Source organism: Oncorhynchus mykiss, chromosome 13 (genome assembly GCF_013265735.2).
Source record: "Oncorhynchus mykiss isolate Arlee chromosome 13, USDA_OmykA_1.1, whole genome shotgun sequence".
In the NCBI taxonomy this organism is placed as follows: domain Eukaryota; kingdom Metazoa; phylum Chordata; class Actinopteri; order Salmoniformes; family Salmonidae; genus Oncorhynchus; species Oncorhynchus mykiss.
In genome coordinates this window covers 46,888,736-46,916,156 of record NC_048577.1, presented here as the reverse complement: position 1 = coordinate 46,916,156, position 27,421 = coordinate 46,888,736, and the positions used below count along the sequence as shown (strand labels likewise).

Genomic DNA, 27,421 nt, shown 5'->3' with positions numbered 1-27,421 from the left:
TGTTGGGACAAGCAGGTCAAAACATGGGACTATTTATCAAGCCAGAAATGCAATATAAATAAGAGATGAGAGAGAACATGTAAATCAGAGTCCCTGGACACCAATTAAAATTGAGATAACTAGAACCATTGTTATGGTTACCACAGATTGGCACATTCACAGTCGCTATGCTACAGTATAAGGAAGAGGGAACAGATGATGGATGATCAACTGCAGTCTCTCCAAATGATGTAAACAACGCTTACACTTGTAAGCATAAGTTCACTTCACAGCTCACTCCTTGTCCAGACTGAGGATTGTGACGCTGACTCAAGAGCGAGGCAGCATCTGGAAATCCACCAAATTCAGGTATTTGGCTCCTGCTCCGGAGCTCTTAGCCAAGTAGTTTATTCACTCCCAGTGAGCTGAATCAATCACCATGTTACAGAAATGAGACAAGAGAGGGAATCAGTCCCTTCTAAAAGAGAGTTAAAGTAAATAAGCCGTTGACTCTGTACTGATGTATACCTGTGGGATGATTGTGAATGGTTCCCTACTTATTTAGTTGTCATTGGTTCCTCTCCTCAAAACCTACAGTATTTGCATTCACTTATAATAGTGTCTCCCAAAAGTACTGGAGTGCACTTCAGTGTCAGATAACGGACAGACAGAGGGCAGACAAAAAGAGAGAGAGAGGGAAAGAGAAAAAATATAGACAGAGACACAATGGAGAATTAAAAAAGAGAGTGGGGAGAGAGAGAAAGAGAGAGAAATACTTTTGTAAGTGTAATATTTACTGTTCATTTTTATTGTTCATTTCACTTTTGTTTACTATCTATTTCACTTGCTTTGGCAATGTAAACATACATTTCCTATGCCAATAAAGCCCTTCAATTTAACATTGAAATTGAGAGAGAGAGAAAGAGAGAGAAAGGGGGAGAGAGAGAGGGGGGATAGAGATAAACATATAAGAGAGAGAAGAGAGGGAGAGAGAGGAGAGGTAGAGAGAAGGTAAGGCATACCATGTATGCCGAGAGAGAGAGAGAGAGAGAGAGAGAGAGAGAGAGAGAGAGAGAGAAGGAGAATGAATGAATATGGAGTCACGTTGAATGAGTTGCAGATAGCGGGCAGTGCCGAGCAGTAGAAACGGAGAGGCCGAGGGGAGGGGTGGAGAAATAGTAAGCAGGGAGGGAGAGGGAGTGAGAGAGAGAGGGAGAGAGAGAATCAAAGGATAAATCCTTACTACATAATGATTAGGACTCACAAGCCCTTCCTGTGACATGGAGTGTAGAAGCCAGGATTACAACGGGACAGAGTAAAGAGGCTACAGGCAACACAGGGGGAAGGAGGGACACAGGTGCAAGAAGAGGAAGGGGCACACGGGAACAACAAGTGCATTGAACACGGCCACTAAAGGTTTCAGGGATCCATGCAACAACCTGCATCAAGAGCGATTTGGAAGCTCACCGGCTGACCTGCTGCTGCTGTCCTCTGTCTGGGCCATCTGTCTGTGGGCGTTGGAACTAGCAGACCCAAGCCCAGCATCTGGACAGCACTGTGTCTTACTTAATGGAGGGGCCAGCGTGCCGCTGGAGAGCACGGGGAGCAACCAGAGGCTCAGGTTATCCTGCAGACGTGAATTCGATGAGAAATTGACATATAGTCGATGAGTGTGTCATCAAAAAGATGGAGTACATCTGTTTCTTTCACCTGGGCGCGACAGCAGTGGGCAGTGAGAGAAGGAAGAGGGCGTCGGGCGCAGTCTTGACTGTCGGAAGACGTGAAGAATTTCACTGAATCGATCACTTGTTTTCGGTTGTTTTTTTATGGCTCTAACTGCGTTATTGGGCCACTTCTGAGATATTTTCTCTTGGCCAGGAAGTGGATACAGATTAGATGTGTAATCAGAGGTGAGAGGCTGCTGAAGACCAGCCAAGACACAGAAATTACACACACACACACACACACACACACACACACACACACACACACACACACACACACACACACACACACACACACACACACACACACACACACACACACACACACACACACACACACACACACACGCAAACACCTATGCGGTATGCTTCATTACAATAGTACATATATACACTCTCTGCCCTATTGAGCACACACATACTCACATACACACATACAGACACAGCCCACCTCGGACAACGCTCTGGGACTTGTTACCGTAACAAGCCTCTCTGGGGCTAGCTGTTCCAACTTCTATCCTCACGCCTTACACTGGAAATTAGCCTGTCACTACGGCCGTGGACTGCCTCATTCTGTTTATGAGTTGCTCCTTCTTTCCTCTTGCACCTGCTTTCTTCAATCACCCTCCATCACTCTATCCATACTTCCACCCCCCACCCCACCTCCCTTACCAGCAAGAGATAATGTGACCTTCTGCCAAAGTGCTGGAAACCATGCCACGGTCGCAGCGGGCTCCTCTGTTGCTACTGAAATAGACTCAAACAAGTGCCGAAAGGAAGGTTGCGGGGGAGTGAGGGAAGGGAGACAAGGGAAAAAAGAGAAGCAGGACAGCTGAAGCCACGGACACGGAATGAGCCAGTGGGAGCCAGGGCTGGATGCGGATTGCCAACGCAGGTAATGGATCACCTTCCCTTTCCCTTCCCCTACCACTGCCTAGCCTAGAGCTGTACCCAGACCCACCACACTTTACTGTCTCAGACTGCCTGCTTGTACCAGACAGAGAGGGGTCGGCTGGATTGAAATAATTCCAAAAACAAATGTGATTGCAATGGGCTGCTGTCAATATTGTAATGTACAATGTAATATTGTAAAGGAGGCTGCTGCTTTGTCACAGGTGCTACATGTGTTTGTTTTGCTCTTCCAAAGTAAAGAGACGGTGTAGATAGCAGACCCATCCTCCTCCCACTCAAGTCAGATGAAATGTAATGTATGCTTGGAAGTTGGAACTAAATAAACAGTTTACTGTGAACTGTGGGGACTAGATCACAGGACCTGTGTAAGGCATCAAAGGACTGGCTGTTGGCTGTGTGACCGTGTGGCAGTATGACTGTACCTGTGTGTCTGTGGCTGTGGGACCGTGTGGCAGTATGACTGTGCCTGTGTGTCTGTGGCTGTGTGACCGTGTGGCAGTATGACTGTGCCTGTGTGTCTGTGGCTGTGTGACCGTGTGGCAGTATGACTGTGCCTGTGTGTCTGTGGCTGTGGGACCGTGTGGCAGTATGACTGTACCTGTGTGTCTGTGGCTGTGGGACCGTGTGGCAGTATGACTGTGCCTGTGTGTCTGTGGCTGTGCTTTACTTCACAGTGTCACTGAGGATTTGGCAAAGTTGATAGATTCATCATTATAAACAGGAAAAACAGAACAGCTGAGAAGGGCTGCAGTTGTACACTGCATGCTGAAACTGCCAGAGAAATTGAATTGCCACTGAGGAGTGACTTTGGTCCTGTGGGACAGGAGAGTGAATGAGACTTCTGTAATTATGCTAGCATCCATCCCAGTGCTTTAGTTTCATGAATACAGAGCAGTTCCTTGACGTTCTGTAGACAAACTCTACCTGTCAATTGTCTTCTGTTATGGCACTCCCACCCTGCGTTTGCAGTTCAACTGAAGGAAGAAAGAGAAAGATGAAGAAAGATAGAAGAATGAAATTATGAAAGAAAGAGAGGGAGAGAGATAGAAAGAGAAAGAAGGAGAGAGAAAGTGAACTTGTTAAATTGATTTTTGAAATGGGATTGTTAAACTGACCACGTTATTCAAACTACAATGACCGTATCCACAACAACGTTCAAGGTCAGATACAGGTGAGAGAACCCCAAGCAGGGAGAACTTGTCAACGTGGATATCCATATACACTGTATGAACCCCGTTAGGGTTTCCTGTAAGACAGTGGCACTGCTCTGAACAAAGACAGTTAAGAAAAAAGATCAACCACCCGGTTTTATCATTTTGGGAGGGGCATTTCACCTGAGTGCTTCCGAGACCATTTCCTAATACCTGTGGTATTTTTAGACCAGCTGGAGTGTGTGTGAGCCTGGTTCTGACCAAGGCAGATTGTCTAGTTCCATGCATTACCTGCCTAACAGGTTGGAGATTTGTATGCCAACATAGTACATTGGCATTATGCATTACTGTGTCTACCTTTTCTCTGTGAGTTTCACTTGGGAGAGAAAAATGTGTGAGCAGAATTAAATAATGTATTATAAACAGTCGACAGTTCAGTACCAGTTGTTCTATATCGTGGTTTCCCTGATGAGATGTATAGTGAATAAGGGTGTGTGTGTGTGTGTGTGTGTGTGTGTGTGTGTGTGTGTGTGTGTGTGTGTGTGTGTGTGTGTGTGTGTGTGTGTGTGTGTGTGTGTGTGTGTGTGTGTGTTGGGGGGGAGAGGGTTAACAGATGAGACGTCCCATATTTGGAAGCAAGGCTCTGTGTGACAGAGGAACGATGCATTGATCCCTGGGTATGCTGGCTCCCCTCTTCTAGAACTGGTCATCACATAGCATGGAATACACACACACACAGACGCACACACACATGCGTGCTTACACACACACACAGATGCAGACACAAGCACTCAGTCACACACTGACGCTAAAACACACACACACTATTGCAAACGCACAAGCACCCACACGCACATGCACACTTACATACACACACACACATTCTGACTCACCAACGAACAGAGGCACACACACTCATTCGAACCATCCTACCATGGGAGACCAAAATGTACAATATCTCACCTGTCTACTTGTATATTGTTTTTGGAGGGCTTTTTTAAAAGAGGCTTTTAGGGTTGAAAATATCCAGACATCCTCAACCTTGAGTGACACTATAGAGCAGGGCAACATAGGGTTAAACCCTGAAGGACACGGGACTGGGGGAGGGGCGTACAGTAGGTCACCTAGAGAATAAATCAAATCAGCAATCAAGCCGAGATGTTTTTTAACAGATGCTGGGCTTAATCCAGCCATCCTCCACTACATCACACAGTCATTCTCAACCACTATTACACACACAGCACAGCACACAGAAAGGGTTCGCCAATGTTTACACTTAACTTTCTCTTTAGCTGTGTAGTTTAGACTCATAGAGCACAAACATGAGGATAATCACAGCATTCTCCACTGGGTGTTTGTCCTGCTTTAATGGTGCATGCATGTGCACCTAATCTGTGCATATGAAACAGTATAGCTTCCGTCCCTCTCCTCGCCCCTACCTGGGCTCGAACCAGGGACCCTCTGCACACATAGACAACAGCCACCCTCGAAGCATCGTTACCCATCGCTCCACAAAAGCAGCGGCCCTTGTAGAGCAAGGAGAACAACTACTTCAAGGTCTCAGAGCGAGTGACGTCACCGATTGAAACGCTAGCTAGCAATTTCACATTGGTTACACATACATGCTAACAAGGTGAGTCTGTGGGGAGAAAGAAAAAGTTGGTTCCAGTCTAAAACAACTGTCCTCATTGGTCTGCGCTAAACTAGGAGACCACACACCAAGTCCCATTAGCTGGCTGTTTGTTCCCTCCCCTCCCAGTGTGTCTCCAATGACCTCCAGAGCTCTTGTCTCAGGGTTAGCTGCTGCTTCGTCAGCTGTCCAGCCTGCCCCACGACACTCAGAGCTGATCAACTTAATGAAATGGTAGAGCTATCAGTCCTCACCCCATCCTCACCCAGTCTCCCCCTGTCCCTCCACACAGCAACACATCCCTCAACTCTGAGTGGAGAAAGGGCATGGAGAAGGGGGATAGGAGGGAGGTGGAGACAGAAGGCTGGTAAAATGACAAGTGGCCTTTACACCTGAACAAACAAACAAGACACACATGCATGAGATGCAAATTGATCAAGCCACAGGGACAAGCCAGACAAGCACACACTGAGCAGTCAACAATTTACTGCAGGGGGAAGGTGGCTTCATACCAGAGCAATCGAGCCAACGTCAAGTAAGAAGTGAATTCCACCCAGAACCAACGACGCTGCGTCGTCACGTAATCCTTTTCCAGTGATATATGGCCCTCATGAAGTAGGGGATAATTAGGGCACCATACATGTTGAGAAACACATGAACTGTAACAGTTATGTGTGTTTGCTGCCTGGTGTGTATGTTATAGTATGCCCCTGCAGCACTCACGTAGCAGGGGGTACAGGTCTCCGGTGATATTTTAAAGGGGAATTTAGAGGCTGGCTTCAGTCAGTGTCGTTCTCCTCCAGAAGTTTATTGCCGCTGTACTGCTTCACGGGCAACAGAGACTCCGGTCCCCATTTGTATTCAGGGTGCAGTGCTGTGTGCACCTTGTCTAACGCCCTGTCGCTGTTGAAAAGGAAAACTGACACAATGTTGCCTGGCTGGGGGAGCAGAGCGGTGTCTTCTCATCCTTCTCTCTCTCTCTCTCTCTCTCTCTCTCTCTCTCTCTCTCTCTCACCTTAGATCGTACGAGTGTGCATCTGTGAAAATGTGTGTGTGCATGTGTGATTTGTAATGTGAAAAAAATGTAGTAGCCTAATTGCCATCTATTCACGCTTGTTTGTGTCGGACATAGTATTTCACTAGTACGACTACAACCTTAGAACCCATTCCTGAGAATTGATGTTCTGTTTACTGCAATTAGATATCGATGCCATGGCTGTCCAAATCACAATATAAAGAACATCTCTAATTCTGTTTGAAATGCTTGGAGTGGGCATGATTCATTTATATGAATCAGGTTTGGGTGATGCAGCCTTGACAAAGTGATAAAACCACAAAGTTGGAGTTTTGGGCAAAGAAGTCCCTCAGGGCTCATTTAAAGAACTTAATAAGGGTACATTCAGTTTATCAGTACCTTCAATTCGTTTTTGCACCAACACTTTCACTTCAATCAATACTTTAGCTCCACTGAAAACGTATAAAAGTCAGATGCTTTACGACTATAGCTTTCATGGGTCTCTGTAGAACAGCATTTGTAACCATGTGTATGAGAAGAGACATGTATCTGGCCCAGTTTTGTCATGTTAGTGAGATGTCAGAGAGAGAGGCGGAACTTAGTGTTGTCGCTGGTCTCAGCACATGGCAACACAACGTTTAAAGCAGCAAACACTCGATGGGATGGTAACCGTATAGTATACTGTATCCCAGAGGTAGATTATTAAACAAAGTGGTATGTTCATACGTGGGTTCGTGCTTGTGTGAGGGGTCTGTCAGGGCGGATGGGTGGGCAGCAGCCAGCAAGTCAGCTGTCAGAGCAGGATGGTGACATCTGGACCGGGAGGGGATTCTCCCATCCCCATCGTCAGCCATGGACCTCGGCTTAACCAGGGTTTTATCCTGATCTCTGCTCCACATGCCATACGGACACACATGAGGGCCACAGACAGCACGGCCAAAAGCCAGGACTACTACAACCCAAAGCTTACACCACCATGACCATGTCAACCCAACCGTTTCTCACTTCACACCGTGATTTACAGTGCCTTCAGAAAGCATCACACCCCCTTGACCTTTTCCACATTTTGTTGTGTTACAAAGTGGGATTAAAATATATTTAATTGTGATTTATTGACAAAGATCTTCACAAGATACTCTGTTATGTCAAAGTGGAAGAACATTTTAATGTTTTTTTTATGAATGGAAAATAAAGCACTAATATATCTTGATTAGAAATTATTCAACCCCCTGAGTCAATACAGGTTAGAATCACCTTTGGCAGCGATTACAGCTCTGGACACCTGGATTGTACAATATTTTCCTTTATTCTTTAAGGAATTCTTCAAGCTCTGTCAAGTTGGTTTTTGATCATTTGCTAGACAGCCATTTTCAGGTCTTGCCATAGATTTTCAAGCCAATTTAATTCAAAACTGTAACTAGGCCACTCAGGAAAATTCAATGCCGTCTTGGTAAGCAACTCCAGTGTATATTTGGCCTTGTGTTTTAGGTAATGCTGAAAGGTGAATTTGTCTCCCAGTGTCTGTTGGAAAGCAGACTGAACCAAGTTCTCCTCTAGATTTTTGCCTGTGCTTAGCTTTATTCCGTTTATTTATCCTAAAAAACTCTCTAGTCCTTTCCAATGACAAGCATACACCTAACATTATGCAGCCACCACCATGCTTGAACATATGAAGAGTGGTACTCAGAGGTGTTGTGTTGGATTTGCCCCAAACATAACGCTTCGTGTTCAGGACAAAAAGTTAATTTATTTGCCATTTTTTGCCGTATTACTTTAGTACCTTATTGCAAACAGGATGCATGGAACCTTGAGGAAACTTACAGCTGATTTGTCAGAGGACAAACCATCCACAGAGACAAACTTCCGACAGATAAGATCTAAACCAGGCCAGAACTCTGTGTAGACCAATTTGGGTTTCCAATCTCTCCAAAAGAATGTGGTGATCGATGGTATCAAAAGCAGCACTAAGGTCTAGGAGCACAAGGACAGATGCAGAGCCTCGGTCTGACGCCATTAAAAGGTCATTTACCACCTTCACAAGTGCAGTCTCAGTGCTATGATGGGGTCTAAAACCAGACTGAAGCATTTCGTATACATTGTTTGTCTTCAGGAAGGCAGTGAGTTGCTGCGCAACAGATTTTTCAAAAATTTTTGAGAGGAATGGGAGGCATATAGGCCGACAGTTTTTTATATTTTCTGGGTCAAGGTTTGGCTTTTTCAAGAGAGGCTTTATTACTGCCACTTTTAGTGAGTTTGGTACACAGATAAGGTGGATCGATAGCCGCTTATTATGTTCAACATAGGAGGGCCAAGCACAGGAATCAGCTCTTTCAGTAGTTTAGTTGGAATAGGGTCCAGTATGCAGCTTGAAGGTTTAGAGGCCATTATTATTTTCATCATTGTGTCAAGAGATATAGTTCTAAAACACTTGAGTGTCTCCCTTGATCCTAGGTCCTGGCAGAGTTGTGCAGACTCAGGACAACTGAGGTTTGGAGGAATACTCAGATTTAAAGAGGAGTCCGTAATTTGCTTTCTAATGATCATGATCTTTTCCCCAAAGAAGTTCATGAATTTATCACTGCTGAAGTGAAAGCCATCCTCTCTTGGGGAATGCTGCTTTTTAGTTAACTTTGTGACAGTATCAAAAATACATTTTGGATTGTTCTTATTTTCCTCAATTAAGTTAGAAAAATAGGATGATCGAGCAGCAGTGAAGGCTCTTCGATACTGCACGGTACTGTCTTTCCAAGCTAGTCGGAAGACTTCCAGTTTGGTGTGGCGCCATTTCCGTTCCGGTTTTCTGGAAGCTTGCTTCAGAGTTCGGGTATTTTCTGTATACCAGAGAGCTAGTTACTTATGACAAATGTTTTTTGTTTTGGGGGGTGTGACTGCATCTAGGGTATTGCGCAAGGTTAAATTGAGTTCCTCAGTTAGGTGGTTAACTGATTTTTGTACTCTGACGTCCTTGGGTAGGCGGAGGGAGTCTGGAAGGGCATCTAGGAATCTTCGGATTTATAGCACGTCTTTTGATGTTCCTTGGTTGGGGTCTGAGCAGATTATTTGTTGCAATTGCAAACGTAATAAAATGGTTGTCCGACAGTCCAGGATTATGAGGAAAATCAATAAGATCTACAACATTTATTGCACGGGACAAAACTAGGTCCGGAGTATGACTGTGGCAGTGAGTAGGTCCGGAGAAATGTTGGACAAAAGTCGGTGATGGTTCCGAAAGCCTTTTAGAGTGGGTCTGTGGACTTTTCCATGTGAATATTAAAGTCACCAAAAATGTGAATATTATCTGCCATGACTGCAAGGTTCGATAGGAATTCAGGGAACTCAGTGAGGAAAGCTGAATATGGCCCAGGAGGCCTGTAAACAGTAGCTATAAAAAGTGATTGTGTAGGCTGCATAGATTTCATTACTAGAAGCTCAAAAGTTGAAAACGTTTTCTTTTGTAAATTGAAATTTGCTATCATAAATGTTAGCAACACCTCCGCCTTTCCTGGTTACACTATGGTCACTAGTGTAACCAGGAGGTGAGGCCTCATTTAACACAGAATGGGCTTAAGCCATGTTTCAGTCAGGCCAATCACATCAAGATTATGATCAGTGATTAGTTCATTGACTATAACTGCCTTGGAAGTGAGGGATCTAACATTAAGTAGCCCTATTTTGAGATGTGAAGTATCACAACCTCGTTCAAAAATGGCAGGAATGGAGGAGGTCTTTATTCCAGTGAGATTGCTAAGGCGAACACCACCATGTTTAATTTTGCCCAACCCAGGTTGAGGCACAGACACTGTCTCAATGGGGATAGCTGAGCTGACTACACTGACTGTGCTAGTGGCAGACAGGCTGACAGGCTGGCTGACAGGCTGGTTAACAGCCTGCTGCCTGGCCTGCACCCTATCTCATTGTGTGGCTAGGGGAGTTAGAGCCCCGTCTATGTTCGTAGATAAGATGAGAGCATCCCTCCAGCTAGGATGGAGTCCGTCACTCCTCAATAGGCCAGGCTTGGTCCTGTTTGTGGGCGAGTCCCAGAAAGAGGGCCAATTATCTACACATTCTATCTTTTGGGAGGGGCAGAAAACAGTTTTCAACCAGCGATTGAGTTGTGAGACTCTGCTGTAGAGCTCATCACTCCCCCTAACTGGGAGGGGGCCAGAGACAATTACTCGATGCCGACACATCTTTCTAGCTGATTTACACGCTGAAGCTATGTTGTGCTTGGTGACCTCTGACTGTTTCCTCCTAACATCGTTGGTGCCGACGTGGATAACAATATCCCTATACTCTCTACACTCACCAGTTTTAGCTTTAGCCAGCACCATCTTCAGATTAGCCTTAACGTCGGTAGCCCTACCCCCTGGTAAACAGTGTATGATCGCTGGATGGTTCGTTTTAAGTCTAATACAACGGGTAATGGAGTCGCCAATGACTATGGTTTTCAATGTGTCAGAGCTAATGGTGGGAGGCTTCGGCATCTCAGACCCCGTAACGGGAGGAGTAGAGACCAGAGAAGGCTCGGCCTCTGACTCGGACTAGCTGCTTAATGGCGAGAACAGGTTGAAAGTTTCTGTCGGCTGAATGAGTGACACCGGTTGAGCATTCCTACAGCATTTCCCTCCAGAAGCCATGAGAAACATAATTCCACTTTGACATTATGAGGTATTGTGTGTAGATCAGTGACACACAATTGAAATGTAATCCATTTTAAATTCAGGCTGTAACACAACAACACGTGGAAAAAGTCAAGCTGTGTGAATACTTTCTGAAGGCTCTGTCCACCTGTGTTAGCATGACCAGGGTGAGAAGGACATGACTGATGAATCATGCCAGGCCAGTGCTGCGAAAGGCTCAAGTAAACACGTGTTAGGTAAAATAGATTACACCCCGGATACCATTGTAATCTGCTACTGCCTCTCAAAGAGTATTACCCTCACGCCCTTCCACATACAATCTGTTCAATCTCGCCACAGAGAGTGCTGACAAAGCAAATGCAGAGGATGGAGTTTGGTGCTATAAATGTGATAAGGGTGTGTAGAGATATACAGTGGATATCAACATTTGTCAAATGACAGGACAACACGTTACTGTATTCTTGGCATTGAGAAATTCGTTGTATACCCTTGTGCCTTTGATGTATTGCCCTTAAAATAATTGATCAAACAGAAAATGTGATTAATGATCAAATGTTGGCTGATGGCACAGTATATAGTCTTTCATTGGGTTTCATTCCTAATGGGTCTGGCAATGATGACATATTGGTTCTATATGACCTGTCTGTTTGTGTTGGCAACAAATATGTTCTGTGCACTTTCAATATAGTATGAGACATTATCACCTTTGTCCTGTGCTGCAGCTACATGAAGATGACATGGAAATGTAGTAGTCCTACATTATTACCCATCTGCTAAGTTATTAACAACCTGCCTGTCATTGTACCACTGACACACAGAGACTGGACATCTGTTAAGTTATTAACAACCTGCCTGTCTTTGTACCACTGACACACAGAGACAGGACATCTGTTAAGTTATTAACAACCTGCCTGTCATTGAACCACTGACACACAGAGACAGGACATCTGTTAAGTTATTAACAACCTGCCTGTCATTGTACCACTGACACACAGAGACAGGACATCTGCTAAGTTATTAACAACCTGCCTGTCATTGAACCACTGACACACAGAGACAGGACATCTGTTAAGTTATTAACAACCTGCCTGTCATTGTACCACTGACACACAGAGACAGGACATCTGTTAAGTTATTAACAACCTGCCTGTCATTGTACCACTGACACACAGAGACAGGACATCTGTTAAGTTATTAACAACCTGCCTGTCATTGTACCACTGACACACAGAGACAGGACATCTGCTAAGTTATTAACAACCTGCCTGTCATTGTACCACTGACACACAGAGACAGGACATCTGTTAAGTTATTAACAACTTGCCTGTCTTTGTACCACTGACACACAGAGACAGGACATCTGTTAAGTTATTAACAACCTGCCTGTCATTGAACCACTGACACACAGAGACAGGACATCTGTTAAGTTATTAACAACCTGCCTGTCATTGTACCACTGACACACAGAGACAGGACATCTGTTAAGTTATTAACAACCTGCCTGTCATTGAACCACTGACACACAGAGACAGGACATCTGTTAAGTTATTAACAACAACCTGCCTGTCATCGTACCACTGACACACAGAGACAGGACATCTGCTAAGTTATTAACAACAACCTGCCTGTCATTGTACCACTGACACACAGAGACAGGACATCTGCTAAGTTATTAACAACAACCTGCCTGTCATCGTACCACTGACACACAGAGACAGGACATCTGCTAAGTTATTAACAACAACCTGCCTGTCATCGTACCACTGACACACAGAGACAGGACATCTGCTAAGTTATTAACAACAACCTGCCTGTCATCGTACCACTGACACACAGAGACAGGACATCTGCTAAGTTATTAACAACAACCTGCCTGTCATCGTACCACTGACACACAGAGACAGGACATAACATGCTGGCCTTTGCCCTACTAACACCACAGAGACAGGACACACTGTAAACGTCCAAACCCATTCTACCTTACACACCCTCAAATCCAAAAGCATCATCTTAAATCAGAAATCAGCAGGTTGTAGGCGACCCAATGCTCCCCACTTCTTTTGTTGTGTTTTCACTTTGAACAAAAACAAGGGGGTTGAGCCCTGAGACATCTTGGGCTGGCCTTCTAGGCTGGGAGTGTCTTTGTGTTAATCCCGCCAACTCGAATGCCCCTGCTGCCCCAGAGCTGGAGAGAAAGTGAAAGTCACTTGCAACCTAACATTACAGCCGCCAGAAACAAACCAGGTGAAGGTGGTGTGAAGCCAACAAGCATCATTCTCGGTTCTTGGATCTGAATCAACTCGACCCCAAAAGAAACAAAGAAGCTCATGACCAATCTATAAACTCCAGAAAAATGTGAATACATTTTGAAAGGTGAAAGAGTGACTCCCAGATGGCCACCGTTGTCATGGACTGGTAATGTTAGGTAAGTGTTGGGTTACATGTTTAGCCTGCTAGCTATGTTAGCTGCTAGTGTTCAATGTTCAAGCTAGCTAACAAGGCTACTTAGCAAGCTAACTAACGCCTTCTGTATTTAGACTGTTTTGTACTCAAAGAAATCTAACGATGGCATCATGTAGCTACACTGCATAAACCCTACAAGATGCCCAATGCCTTTATTTCAGCTAGCTAACATTTGCTTGCTAAAGCTAGATATGCAGATTGTTTCGCATGTAGATGATAATGCTAGCTAGTGAACAGGATTTTTGGCCCAGGACCACCCCAAAAAATGGAACTAGCTATACATGTGGTACGGTAACATCACACAAACATGTATTCCTCAGGGAGATATGGGTGGGGACGGTCTGATTTAGAGGGAAATAAATGCTGTATGAATTTTCTGTTATGCTTTGTGATTCAATAATTATTTTGTTGGTAATCAACCAAAATAGTCAGCTATATTTGCCTGTTCCGCATATTGCCTGCCTATATACAGCTTTGATTCCTACCGAGAGTACAGAATGGTACATTAGCATAACACATGTTAAACTGGTTACAGCACCACATTAAGGACACTGTTGTGACACTGACTTATTTGAGAATTGAACCTCTGTGGCAGGGCCGTAAGACGCATTGCCGTCATACTTGCTCTGATGACCTCCTAGTAGGGTGTGAAAGGTGGGAACCGGGAGTAGCACATAACAGTTTGTGGCCTGGAGGAGCGGGACCTAACAACATGGTCGTCATTCAAAACTGCTGTGTGTGGCGAGTACTTGCCTCCCGTGATCCGCTGCGGCAACATAAAGGCTTTTTGCCTGGGAGCTGGGAGATAGCTGTATATGTCCTACCTTGCATGTGTGTTTTATTGTTTTAAGTGTTCAGTTGTCACTGTAATTGTCCCATTTCTTTGTATGAAAACAGTAACTTTTTTAAATGATGAATTCTGTGGATTTTTACATAACAGGGATGTATTTATGTGGTCAGTCTTTTATCATGCAACAAACAGTCCAAGTCATCCATGATTCTGTTACTACGGCAGTGTTGATGCTGATGGGAGAAAAAAAATCATATCACTGACATGTATTGGGCTCCCGAGTGGCGCAGCAGTCTAAGGCACTGCATCACTGCCTCACTACAGTTACCCTGGTTTGATTCCAGGCTGTATCACAACCGGACGTGATTTGGAGTCCCATAGGGTGGCGCACAATTGGCCCAGCGTCGTCCGGGTCTGGTATAGGCCGTCATTGTAAATACAAATTTGTTCTTAACTGACTTAAAATAAAGTATTGGAATCACTTACTGTATTAGTGCAAGTGTCAATGGCCTTTCCGAACCAAGTTTTCATAGTATTAATTCTAACCCAATGTAATTGTATATTAATTTCTCAAGCTTCAGCAGGAAAATACTCTAACGAGCATAATGTCTGCCATTCTGTCTGAACAAAAGTTCCCCACCAAGTCCTTTGCACTGATGTTCCTGGCGAAACTCTTGTTTGGTTAGTAGTGAGACAAGAGGGACGAGTCAGTCTTTGGAGGTTGTTGGCACTGTGTGGGAAATCATCAAACGAATTGTTACTTCAATAGTATACGGTAAAATGCAATGTCATATTCCTGTACACCTCACTGTATCCTGTATATATGCCAAATAATCTCTGATTTAGATTTGACAACATTTTTTAAATGGAATTTGAGTTAATTATGGTGAGAACGTATGCACCATTATTGAATTTAACCATTAATGAATTGATGCTTGGTAACATATTGGCCATGGTCTCACCAGAGAGAGAGGAGGTAGGTAATACTGGCAATGGTCTCACCAGAGAGAGAGAAGCTAGGTAATATATTGGCAATGATCTCACCTGACAAATAATATACTGGCCATGGTCTCGCCTGAGAGAGAGGATGTAGGTTATAATATACTGGCCATGGTCTCACCAGAGAGAGAGAAGGCAGGTAATAATATACTGGCCATAGTCTCACCTGAGAGAGAGGATGTAGGTAATAATATACTGGCCATGGTCTCACCAGAGAGATGTAGGTAATAATATACTGGCCATAGTCTCACCTGAGAGAGGATGTAGGTAATAATATACTGGCCATAGTCTCACCTGAGAGAGGATGTAGGTAATAATATACTGGCCATGGTCTCACCTGAGAGATGTAGGTAATAACATACTGGCCATAGTCTCACCTGAGAGAGGATGTAGGTAATAATATACTGGCCATAGTCTCACCTGAGAGAGGATGTAGGTAATAATATACTGGCCATGGTCTCACCTGAGAGATGTAGGTAATAATATACTGGCCATAGTCTCACCTGAGAGAGGATGTAGGTAATAATATACTGGCCATAGTCTCACCTGAGAGAGGATGTAGGTAATAATATACTGGCCATAGTCTCACCTGAGAGAGAGGATGTAGGTAATAATATACTGGCCATAGTCTCACCTGAGAGAGAGGATGTAGGTAATAATATACTGGCCATGGTCTCACCTGAGAGATGTAGGTAATAATATACTGGCCATAGTCTCACCTGAGAGAGGATGTAGGTAATAATATACTGGCCATAGTCTCACCTGAGAGATGTAGGTAATAATATACTGGCCATAGTCTCACCAGAGAGAGAGGATGTAGGTAATAATATACTGGCCATAGTCTCACCTGAGAGGATGTAGGTAATAATATACTGGCCATGGTCTCACCTGAGAGAGGATGTAGGTAATAATATACTGGCCATAGTCTCACCTGAGAGAGGATGTAGGTAATAATATACTGGCCATAGTCTCACCTGAGAGAGAGGATGTAGGTAATAATATACTGGCCATAGTCTCACCTGAGAGAGGATGTAGGTAATAATATACTGGCCATAGTCTCACCTGAGAGAGAGGATGTAGGTAATAATATACTGGCCATAGTCTCACCTGAGAGAGGATGTAGGTAATAATATACTGGCCATAGTCTCACCTGAGAGAGAGGATGTAGGTAATAATATACTGGCCATAGTCTCACCTGAGAGGATGTAGGTAATAATATACTGGCCATGGTCTCACCTGAGAGAGAGGATGTAGGTAATAATATACTGGCCATAGTCTCACCTGAGAGAGAGGATGTAGGTAATAATATACTGGCCATAGTCTCACCTGAGAGAGGATGTAGGTAATAATATACTGGCCATAGTCTCACCTGAGAGAGGATGTAGGTAATAATATACTGGCCATAGTCTCACCTGAGAGAGAGGATGTAGGTAATAATATACTGGCCATAGTCTCACCTGAGAGAGGATGTAGGTAATAATATACTGGCCATGGTCTCACCTGAGAGATGTAGGTAATAATATACTGGCCATAGTCTCACCTGAGAGATGTAGGTAATAATATACTGGCCATAGTCTCACCTGAGAGAGGATGTAGGTAATAATATACTGGCCATAGTCTCACCAGAGAGATGTAGGTAATAATATACTGGCCATGGTCTCACCTGAGAGATGTAGGTAATAACATACTGGCCATGGTCTCACCTGAGAGAGGATGTAGGTAATAATATACTGGCCATAGTCTCACCTGAGAGAGGATGTAGGTAATAATATACTGGCCATGGTCTCACCTGAGAGATGTAGGTAATAACATACTGGCCATGGTCTCACCTGAGAGAGGATGTAGGTAATAATATACTGGCCATAGTCTCACCAGAGAGATGTAGGTAATAATATACTGGCCATAGTCTCACCTGAGAGAGGATGTAGGTAATAATATACTGGCCATAGTCTCACCTGAGAGAGGATGTAGGTAATAATATACTGGCCATAGTCTCACCTGAGAGAGGATGTAGGTAATAATATACTGGCCATAGTCTCACCTGAGAGAGGATGTAGGTAATAATATACTGGCCATAGTCTCACCTGAGAGATGTAGGTAATAATATACTGGCCATGGTCTCACCTGAGAGAGGATGTAGGTAATAATATACTGGCCATAGTCTCACCTGAGAGAGGATGTAGGTAATAATATACTGGCCATAGTCTCACCTGAGAGATGTAGGTAATAATATACTGGCCATGGTCTCACCTGAGAGAGGATGTAGGTAATAATATACTGGCCATAGTCTCACCTGAGAGAGGATGTAGGTAATAATATACTGGCCATAGTCTCACCTGAGAGATGTAGGTAATAATATACTGGCCATGGTCTCACCTGAGAGAGGATGTAGGTAATAATATACTGGCCATGGTCTCACCTGAGAGAGAGGATGTAGGTAATAATATACTGACCATGGTCTCACCTGAGAGAGAGGATGTAGGTAATAATATACTGGCCTTGGTCTCACCTGAGAGAGAGGATGTAGGTAATAATATACTGGCCATGGTCTCACCTGAGAGAGAGGATGTAGGTAATAATATACTGACCATGGTCTCACCTGAGAGAGGATGTAGGTAATAATATACTGGCCATAGTCTCACCTGAGAGAGAGGATGTAGGTAATAATATACTGACCATGGTCTCACCTGAGAGAGGATGTAGGTAATAATATACTGGCCATAGTCTCACCTGAGAGAGAGGATGTAGGTAATAATATACTGGCCATGGTCTCACCTGAGAGAGGATGTAGGTAATAATATACTGGCCATAGTCTCACCTGAGAGATGTAGGTAATAATATACTGGCCATGGTCTCACCTGAGAGAGGATGTAGGTAATAATATACTGGCCATAGTCTCACCTGAGAGAGGATGTAGGTAATAATATACTGGCCATGGTCTCACCAGAGAGAGAGGATGTAGGTAATAATATACTGGCCATGGTCTCACCTGAGAGAGAGGATGTAGGTAATAATATACTGGCCATGGTCTCACCTGAGAGAGAGGATGTAGGTAATAATATACTGGCCATGGTCTCACCTGAGAGAGAGGATGTAGGTAATAATATACTGGCCATGGTCTCACCTGAGAGAGAGGATGTAGGTAATAATATACTGGCCATGGTCTCACCTGAGAGAGAGGATGTAGGTAATAATATACTGGCCATGGTCTCACCTGAGAGAGAGGATGTAGGTAATAATATACTGGCCATGGTCTCACCTGAGAGAGAGGATGTAGGTAATAATATACTGGCCATGGTCTCACCTGAGAGGATGTAGGTAATAATATACTGGCCATGGTCTCACCTGAGAGAGAGGGTAGGTAATAATATACTGGCCATAGTCTCACCTGAGAGAGAGGATGTAGGTAATAACATACTGGCCATAGTCTCACCTGAGAGAGAGGATGTAGGTAATAATATACTGGCCATGGTCTCACCTGAGAGAGAGGATGTAGGTAATAATATATTGGCCATGGTCTCACCTGAGAGAGAGGATGTAGGTAATAACATACTGGCCATGGTCTCACCTGAGAGAGAGGATGTAGGTAATAATATACTGGCCATGGTCTCACCTGAGAGAGAGAGAGAGGATGTAGGTAATAATATACTGGCCATAGTCTCACCTGAGAGAGAGGATGTAGGTAATAAATACTGGCCATAGTCTCACCTGAGAGAGAGGATGTAGGTAATAATATACTGGCCATGGTCTCACCTGAGAGAGAGGATGTAGGTAATAATTTACTGGCCATGGTCTCACCTGAGAGAGAGGATGTAGGTAATAATATACTGGCCATGGTCTCACCTGAGAGAGAGGATGTAGGTAATAATATACTGGCCATGGTCTCACCTGAGAGAGAGAGAGAGGATGTAGGTAATAATATACTGGCCATAGTCTCACCTGAGAGAGAGGATGTAGGTAATAATATACTGGTCATAGTCTCACCTGAGAGAGAGGATGTAGGTTATAATATACTGGCCATGGTCTCACCTGAGAGAGAGGGTGTAGGTAATAATATACTGGCCATGGTCTCACCTGAGAGAGAGGATGTAGGTAATAATATACTGGCCATGGTCTCACCTGAGAGAGAGGATGTAGGTAATAACATACTGGCCATAGTCTCACCTGAGAGAGAGGATGTAGGTAATAATATACTGGCCATGGTCTCACCTGAGAGAGAGGATGTAGGTAATAATATACTGGCCATGGTCTCACCTGAGAGAGAGGATGTAGGTAATAATATACTGGCCATGGTCTCACCTGAGAGAGAGGATGTAGGTTATAATATACTGGCCATGGTCTCACCTGGGAGAGAGGATGTAGGTAATAATATACTGGCCATGGTCTCACCTGAGAGAGAGGATGTAGGTTATAATATACTGGCCATGGTCTCACCTGAGAGAGAGGATGTAGGTTATAATATACTGGCCATGGTCTCACCTGAGAGAGAGGATGTAGGTAATAATATACTGGCCATGGTCTCACCTGAGAGAGATGATGTAGGTAATAATATACTGGCCATGGTCTCACCTGAGAGAGAGGGTGTAGGTAATAATATACTGGCCATGGTCTCACCTGAGAGAGAGGATGTAGGTAATAATATACTGGCCATGGTCTCACCTGAGAGACAGGGTGTAGGTAATAATATACTGGCCATGGTCTCACCTGAGAGAGATGATGTAGGTAATAATATACTGGCCATGGTCTCACCTGAGAGAGAGGGTAGGTAATATACTAACTATGTAATACTTGTAACGAGTGTAATGTCTGCCATTCTGTATGAACAAAAGGTTCCTACCAAGCCCTTAGCACTGATGCTCCTGGAGATACTCTTGCTTGGTTGGTAGTGGGACAGGAGGGACAAGTCTGTCTGTGGGGATTGTTGGCACTGTGAAAAAATAATTATTGAATCACAAAGCATAACAGAAAATGCATACAGCATTTCTTACCTTGGTTGATTAACAACAAAATAATTATTGAATCACAAAGCAGAACAGAAAATGCAAGCAGCATTTCTTACCTCTCTTTCAGTGTTGGGGTTTGCACAACCACAATTTGAACTGCCTCAGATTCCCTTGATTCCCGTCTCTACCAGTATCTCTCTGTGTGATGTTTGTGTGATTTTACTTTACCAAATGTTATGCATAGATGCATTTTTTGGGGTGTACATGGGCCGAAAATGCTGTTGTCCACCTAGCTAGCTAGTTATCTACAAATGAAACACTATCATGTCAACAATCTGCATATCTAGCTTTTGCTAGCTAATGTTAGTTAGTTGAAATAAAGGCATTGGGGGGTTTGTGCAGTGTAGATTTATGATGTCATTGTTAGATTCCTTTGAGTACAAAAAAGACTGAATACAGAAGATGTTAGCTAGCTAAGTAGCCTTGTTAGCTAGCTTGAACATTGAACACACTAAGGTTAGCAGCTAACGTAGCTAGCAGGCTAAACACGCAACCTAACACTTACTGACTGGTAAGTCAGTGGAGGCTGCTGAGGGGAGGACTGCTCATAATTATGGCTGGAACGGTGCGAATGAAATGGCATCAAACACCATGTATTTGATACCATTCCACCAATTCCGCTCCAGCCATTACCAGGAGCCGGTCCTCCCTAATTAAGGTGCCAGCAACCTCCTGTGTTACCAGTCCATGAGAACGGTGACCATTTCAGCGTCACTGTTCGACCTTTCAAAATGTATTCAAATCAAATCAAATTGTATTGGTCACATACACATATTTAACAGATCTTACCAACAGTGCAGTAGTATCTAACAGTGCAGTAATATCTAAAAACGATTCACAACAATACACACAAATCTACAAGTAAAATAATGGAATTAAGAAATATATAAATATTAGATTGAGCATTGTCGGAGTGGCATTGACTAAAATACAGTAGAATAGAATACGGTATATACATATGAGATGAGTAAAGCAGTATGTAAACATTATTAAAGTGACTAGTGTTCCATTATTAAAGTGGGTAGTGATTCCAAGTCTATGTACAGTGCCTTGCGAAAGTATTCGGCCCCTTTGAACTTTGCGACCTTTTGCCACATTTCAGGCTTCAAACATAAAGATATAAAACTGTATTTTTTTGTGAAGAATCAACAACAAGTGGGACACAATCATGAAGTGGAACGACATTTATTGGATATTTCAAACTTTTTTAACAAATCAAAAACTGAAAAATTGGGCGTGCAAAATTATTCAGCCCCCTTAAGTTAATACTTTGTAGTGCCACCTTTTGCTGCGATTACAGCTGTAAGTCGCTTGGGGTATGTCTCTATCAGTTTTGCACATCGAGAGACTGAAATTTTTTCCCATTCCTCCTTGCAAAACAGCTTGAGCTCAGTGAGGTTGGATGGAGAGCATTTGTGAACAGCAGTTTTCAGTTCTTTCCACAGATTCTCGATTGGATTCAGGTCTGGACTTTGACTTGGCCATTCTAACACCTGGATATGTTTATTTTTGAACCATTCCATTGTAGATTTTGCTTTATGTTTTGGATCATTGTCTTGTTGGAAGACAAATCTCCGTCCCAGTCTCAGGTCTTTTGCAGACTCCATCAGGTTTTCTTCCAGAATGGTCCTGTATTTGGCTCCATCCATCTTCCCATCAATTTTAACCATCTTCCCTGTCCCTGCTGAAGAAAAGCAGGCCCAAACCATGATGCTGCCACCACCATGTTTGACAGTGGGCATGGTGTGTTCAGGGTGATGAGCTGTGTTGCTTTTACGCCAAACATAACGTTTTGCATTGTTGCCAAAAAGTTCCATTTTGGTTTCATCTGACCAGAGCACCTTCTTCCACATGTTTGGTGTGTCTCCCAGGTGGCTTGTGGCAAACTTTAAACTACACTTTTTATGGATATCTTTAAGAAATGTCTTTCTTCTTGCCACTCTTCCATAAAGGCCAGATTTGTGCAATATACGACTGATTGTTGTCCTATGGACAGAGTCTCCCACCTCAGCTGTAGATCTCTGCAGTTCATCCAGAGTGATCATGGGCCTCTTGGCTGCATCTCTGATCAGTCTTCTCCTTGTATGAGCTGAAAGTTTAGAGGGACGGCCAGGTCTTGGTAGATTTGCAGTGGTCTGATACTCCCTCCATTTCAATATTATCGCTTGCACAGTGCTCCTTGGGATGTTTAAAGCTTGGGAAATCTTTTTGTATCCAAATCCGGCTTTAAACTTCTTCACAACAGTATCTCGGACCTGGCTGGTGTGTTCCTTGTTCTTCATGATGCTCTCTGCGCTTTTGACGGACCTCTGAGACTATCACAGTGCAGGTGCATTTATACGGAGACTTGATTACACACAGGTGGATTGTATTTATCATCATTAGTCATTTAGGTCAACATTGGATCATTCAGAGATCCTCACTGAACTTCTGGAGAGAGTTTCCTGCACTGAAAGTAAAGGGGCTGAATAATTTTGCACGCCCAATTTTTCAGTTTTTGATTTGTTAAAAAAGTTTGAAATATCCAATAAATGTTGTTCCACTTCATGATTGTGTCCCACTTGTTGTTGATTCTTCACAAAAAAATACAGTTTTATATCTTTATGTTTGAAGCCTGAAATGTGGCAAAAGGTCGCAAAGTTCAAGGGGGCCGAATACTTTCGCAAGGCACTGTATATAGAGCAGCACCCTCTAAGGTGCAATGTTGCGTAACCGGGTGGAAGCCGGCTAGTGATAGTTATCCAACAGTCTGATGGCCTTAAGATAGAAGTTGTTTTTTACCAGTCTCTCGGTCCCAGCTTTGATGCACCCGTACTGACCTCGCCTTCTGGATGATAGAGGGGTGAACAGGCCATGGCTGGGGTGGTTTGGCCTTCCTGTGACATCGGGTGCTCTAGGTGTCCTGAAGAGCAGGTAGTTTGCCCCCGGTGATGGGTTGGGTAGACCTCACCACCATCTGGAGAGCCCTGCGGTTTTGGGCAGTTGCTCTACCAATCGGCGATACAGCCCGACAGGATGTTCTCAATTGGACAGGATGATCTCATCAGTAATGACTGTTTGCATACTTAGAGTATCATAGATATGTTGTTTTAGAGGCCAAGCCTCCTGAGGTTGAAGATGCACTGTTCTGTCTTCTTCACCACACTGTCTGTGTGGGTGGACCATTTCAGATCGTCAGTAATGTGAACTCCAAGGAATCACCTCCACTGCAGTCCCGTCGATGTGGATAGGGGCATGCTCCATCTGCTGTTTCCTGAAGTCCACAATCAACTCCTTTGTTTTGTTGATGTTGAGTGAGAGGTTATATTCCTGGCACCACACTCCCAGGGCCCTCACCTCCCTGCTGGCTGTCTCGTCATTGTTGGTAATCAGGCCTACTACTGTTGTGTCGCAAAATTGATGATTGAGTTGGAGGCTTGCGTGGCCACGCAGTCATGGGTGAAGAGGGAGTACAGGAGGGGGCTGAACACTCACCCTTGTGGGGCCCCTGTGCTGAGGATCAGCGAAGTGGAGGTGTTGTTTCCTACCTTCACCACCTGGGGGCAGCCCGTCAGGAAGTCCAGGACCCAGTTGCACAAGGCGGGGTTCAGACCCTAGGGCCCCAAGCTTAATGATGAGCTTAGAGGGTACTATGGTGTTGAATGCTGAGCTACAGTCAATGAACAGAATTATGAACATCTTGTCCAGATGGGATTGGGCAGTTCCAATGTTTTCCCGGTTTATGGATTGGTCTTGAGCAGTCTTTTCTCGCTTCTTTTTATTTTTTGGGGTCGAGTTGATTCAGATCCAAGAACATAGAATTATGTTTGCTTCATCTACTGTGTTTGTTTCTGGCAGTGGTAACGTTAGGTTGTAAATGACTTCCTCTCCAGCTCTGGGGCAGCAGGGGCATTCAAGTAGCGCAAAGAAGGCCAGCCCATGGCGGCTCAGGGCTCGACTCCCTTGTTTAGTTCATTGGTGAAAACACTACACAAGAAGTGAGGCGGCATGGGGTCGCCCACAACCTGTGGATTTCTGATTTAAAGCACAGGCATGTTAGGAGAATCCTATCTCCAAAAATCCCCCCCATGCAGAGACGGTCAGAGAGATCATTACTCTCAGATTTATTGGGTTTTTATTCCACGGCGATCAATCACTTGTCATGTACACTTAATGCAACAGCATGTATGAATTATGTCCAGCTTGCTCGTGGCTTAGGAGAGCAAAGCAGAGCAGAGATCTTGATTTGGATGGTGACATAAACTAATATCATTGAGTGTATCAGTTCAATGTGATTTTCTTCCCTGGGGTCATGGGGTGGGAGATAAATCAGAGGCTGCTGGGATTGGAAACATGCAGACTGGGAGATCAGTGTATGGAAGCAGCTAGGGTAGAGGGAGCATGGGGCTGAATATTGGACAGTAGGTTACATTTTTACTATGACAGCCTATAGCTCCAGTTTATTATGAAGCCATGATATGAAGAATAATTTCATCAGGACTAAAGAAGTAAATCTACAGGGAGGTGTCAGGGATATGACAGGTTGACAGGCCCTGTCCGCGCTCCGCTAGGGCCCACGATGATCAAATCACCAGACATAGAGTCAAAGCTGAGAGGGACTCACCTTGCACTGCATCCAATATTGTGGTGACAACTGGCATCGGGATGTAAAATTGAGTTGAATATTGACCTAGATAAAATGTGACAACAATACAAGCCATTACGTCTTGGTGGAGGGGACAAGCAGGTGCATGTGTCTGATTTGAGACATGGCAGATATGTCAGTCACATCCTACTAGTTGAGGCAGCGTGTCTAAAGGCTAAGTTGTCTTTAAGAGAAAATACTAACTCTCAAGCTACCATGTTGTTCTGTTAGTAGAAATAGAATATAAACACTCTGTGAGTGTGGCTACTCTAGTAGTCTGTTTTTATCAGTGTGCAGTATTGTCACAAAGCTGCTTCCCCCACTTGTTCTATTTTGGTCACCATCTGAAAAGGCAGGAAACAAATGTCACTTAACAGTAATACTTCTGTGAACTTAACTATTGACTATACCAAGTCAAAATATTCTCAGAGTGCTTTGTTTTATTCTTGTATTGTAACGGATTTCCTCCTCTTCGTCTGAGGAGGAGTAGCAAGGATCGGACCAATACGCAGCGTGGTAAGTGTCCATGATACTTTAATAATACAAAAATAACAAAGTGAATGAAAACGAAAACCGACACAGAAAAAACAACATAGAAAAACGAACATAGACAACCCACAGCAACTCACGCCCTGACCAACCTAAAACAAAGACATAACAAAAGAACTAAGGTCAGAACGTGACAGTACTCCCCCCGCCCCAAAGGTGCGGACTCCGAACCTATAGGCGAGGGTCTGGGTGGGTGGGTGTCTGTCTGCGGTGGCTGGTGTGGCGCGGGACGTGGACCCCAGTCCATCATAGACTTTACCCGCTCCTTAACCCGCCTCCGTGGCTCCTTTCGAACAGCGACCCTCGCCGCCGACCTCGGACTGGGGACCCTAGCAACGGGTCCCGAATGGATGGGAGATTCAGCACCGGACAGGCGGGAGACTCCGGCAGCGCCGGACAGACGGGAGACTCCGGCATTTCCGGACAGACGGGAGACTCCGGCAGCTCAGGACAGACGGGAGACTCCGGCAGCTCAGGACAGGAGGGAGACTCCGGCAGCTCAGGACAGGAGGGAGACTCCGGCAGCTCAGGACAGGAGGGAGACTCCGGCAGCTCAGGACAGGAGGGAGACTCCGGCAGCTCAGGACAGGAGGGAGACTCCGGCAGCTCAGGACAGGAGGGAGACTCCGGAAGCTCAGGACAGGAGGGAGACTCCGGCAGCTCAGGACAGGAGGGAGACTCCGGCAGCCCAGGACAGGAGGGAGACTCCGGCAGCTCAGGACAGGAGGGAGACTCTGGCAGCGCTGGACAGGAGGGAGACTCTGGCAGCGCTGGACAGGAGGGAGACTCTGGCAGCGCTGGACAGGCGGGAGCACCTGGAGGAAGGAGATGGAGAGACAGCCTGGTGCGTGGGGCTGCCACCGGAGGCCTGGTGTGTGGAGGAGGCACCGGATAGACCGGACCGTGGAGGCGCACTGGAGGTCTGAGCATCGAGCCAGCACAACCTTACCTGGCTGGATACTTCTCCTAGCCAGGCCAGTGCGGCGAGGTGGAACGGCACCACACCGTGCGTAGGGCTGGTGCCATGTACCCCGGCCTGAGGAGACGCACTGGAGACCAGATGCGCTGAGCCGGCTTCATGGCACCAGGCTCGATGCCCACTCTAGCCCAGCCGATACGAGGCGCTGCAATGTAACGCACCGGGCTATGCCTGCGCACCGGGGACACCGTGCGCCTCCCGGCATAACACGGTGCCTGCCCGGGGAGTTGGCTCAGGTCTCCTACCTGAATTAGCCACACTCCCCGTGTGCCCCCCCAATAAATTTTTGGGTCTGCCTCTCGTCCCAGTCGTGCTGCCGTGCCGCCTCCTCATACCACCGCCGCTCAGCTTTCACTGCCTCCAGCTCTGCCTTGGGGCGGCGATATTCCCCAGCCTGTGCCCAGGGTCCTTCTCCGTCCAGAATCTCCTCCCATGTCCATGAGTCCAGAGATTTCTGCTGCTGCCCGCTACAACGCTGTTTGGTCCTTGGTTGGTGGGTGATTCTGTAACGGATTTCCTCCTCTTCGTCTGAGGAGGAGTAGCAAGGATCGGACCAATACGCAGTGTGGTAAGTGTCCATGATACTTTAATAATCACTGAACACAACAAAATACAAAAATAACAAAGTGCATGAAAACGAAAACCGAAACAGTCCTGAATCGCGCCACAAACAACAAAACAGGAAACAATCACCCACACCACACAGGTGGGAAAAGGCTACCTAAGTATGATTCTCAATCAGAGACAACTAACGACACCTGCCTCTGATTGAGAACCATACCAGGCCAAACACAAAACACAACATAGAAAAACGAACATAGACAACCCACCCCAACTCACGCCCTGACCAACCTAAAACAAAGACATAACAAAAGAACTAAGGTCAGAACGTGACATGTGTAGCTGTAGTAGTATCAGGAATACAGGTAATATTATATGATGTGCAACATAGCGTATGTTGAA

The 27,421-nt window shown here is 44.9% G+C and overlaps 1 protein-coding gene across 1 annotated transcript in view; it reads left to right on the top strand.

Moving 5' to 3' along the window:
• Positions 1 to 1,198: 1,198 nt before the first annotated feature.
• The window catches only part of LOC110486590 (glutamate receptor ionotropic, NMDA 2C-like), an 87,207-nt gene continuing 60,984 nt past the window's right edge, over positions 1,199 to 27,421 (top strand). The window contains exon 1 of the mRNA XM_021558310.2: positions 1,199 to 2,598. The gene's annotated coding sequence lies outside the window, so the exon portion shown is untranslated. The remainder of the gene's footprint in view (positions 2,599 to 27,421) is intronic.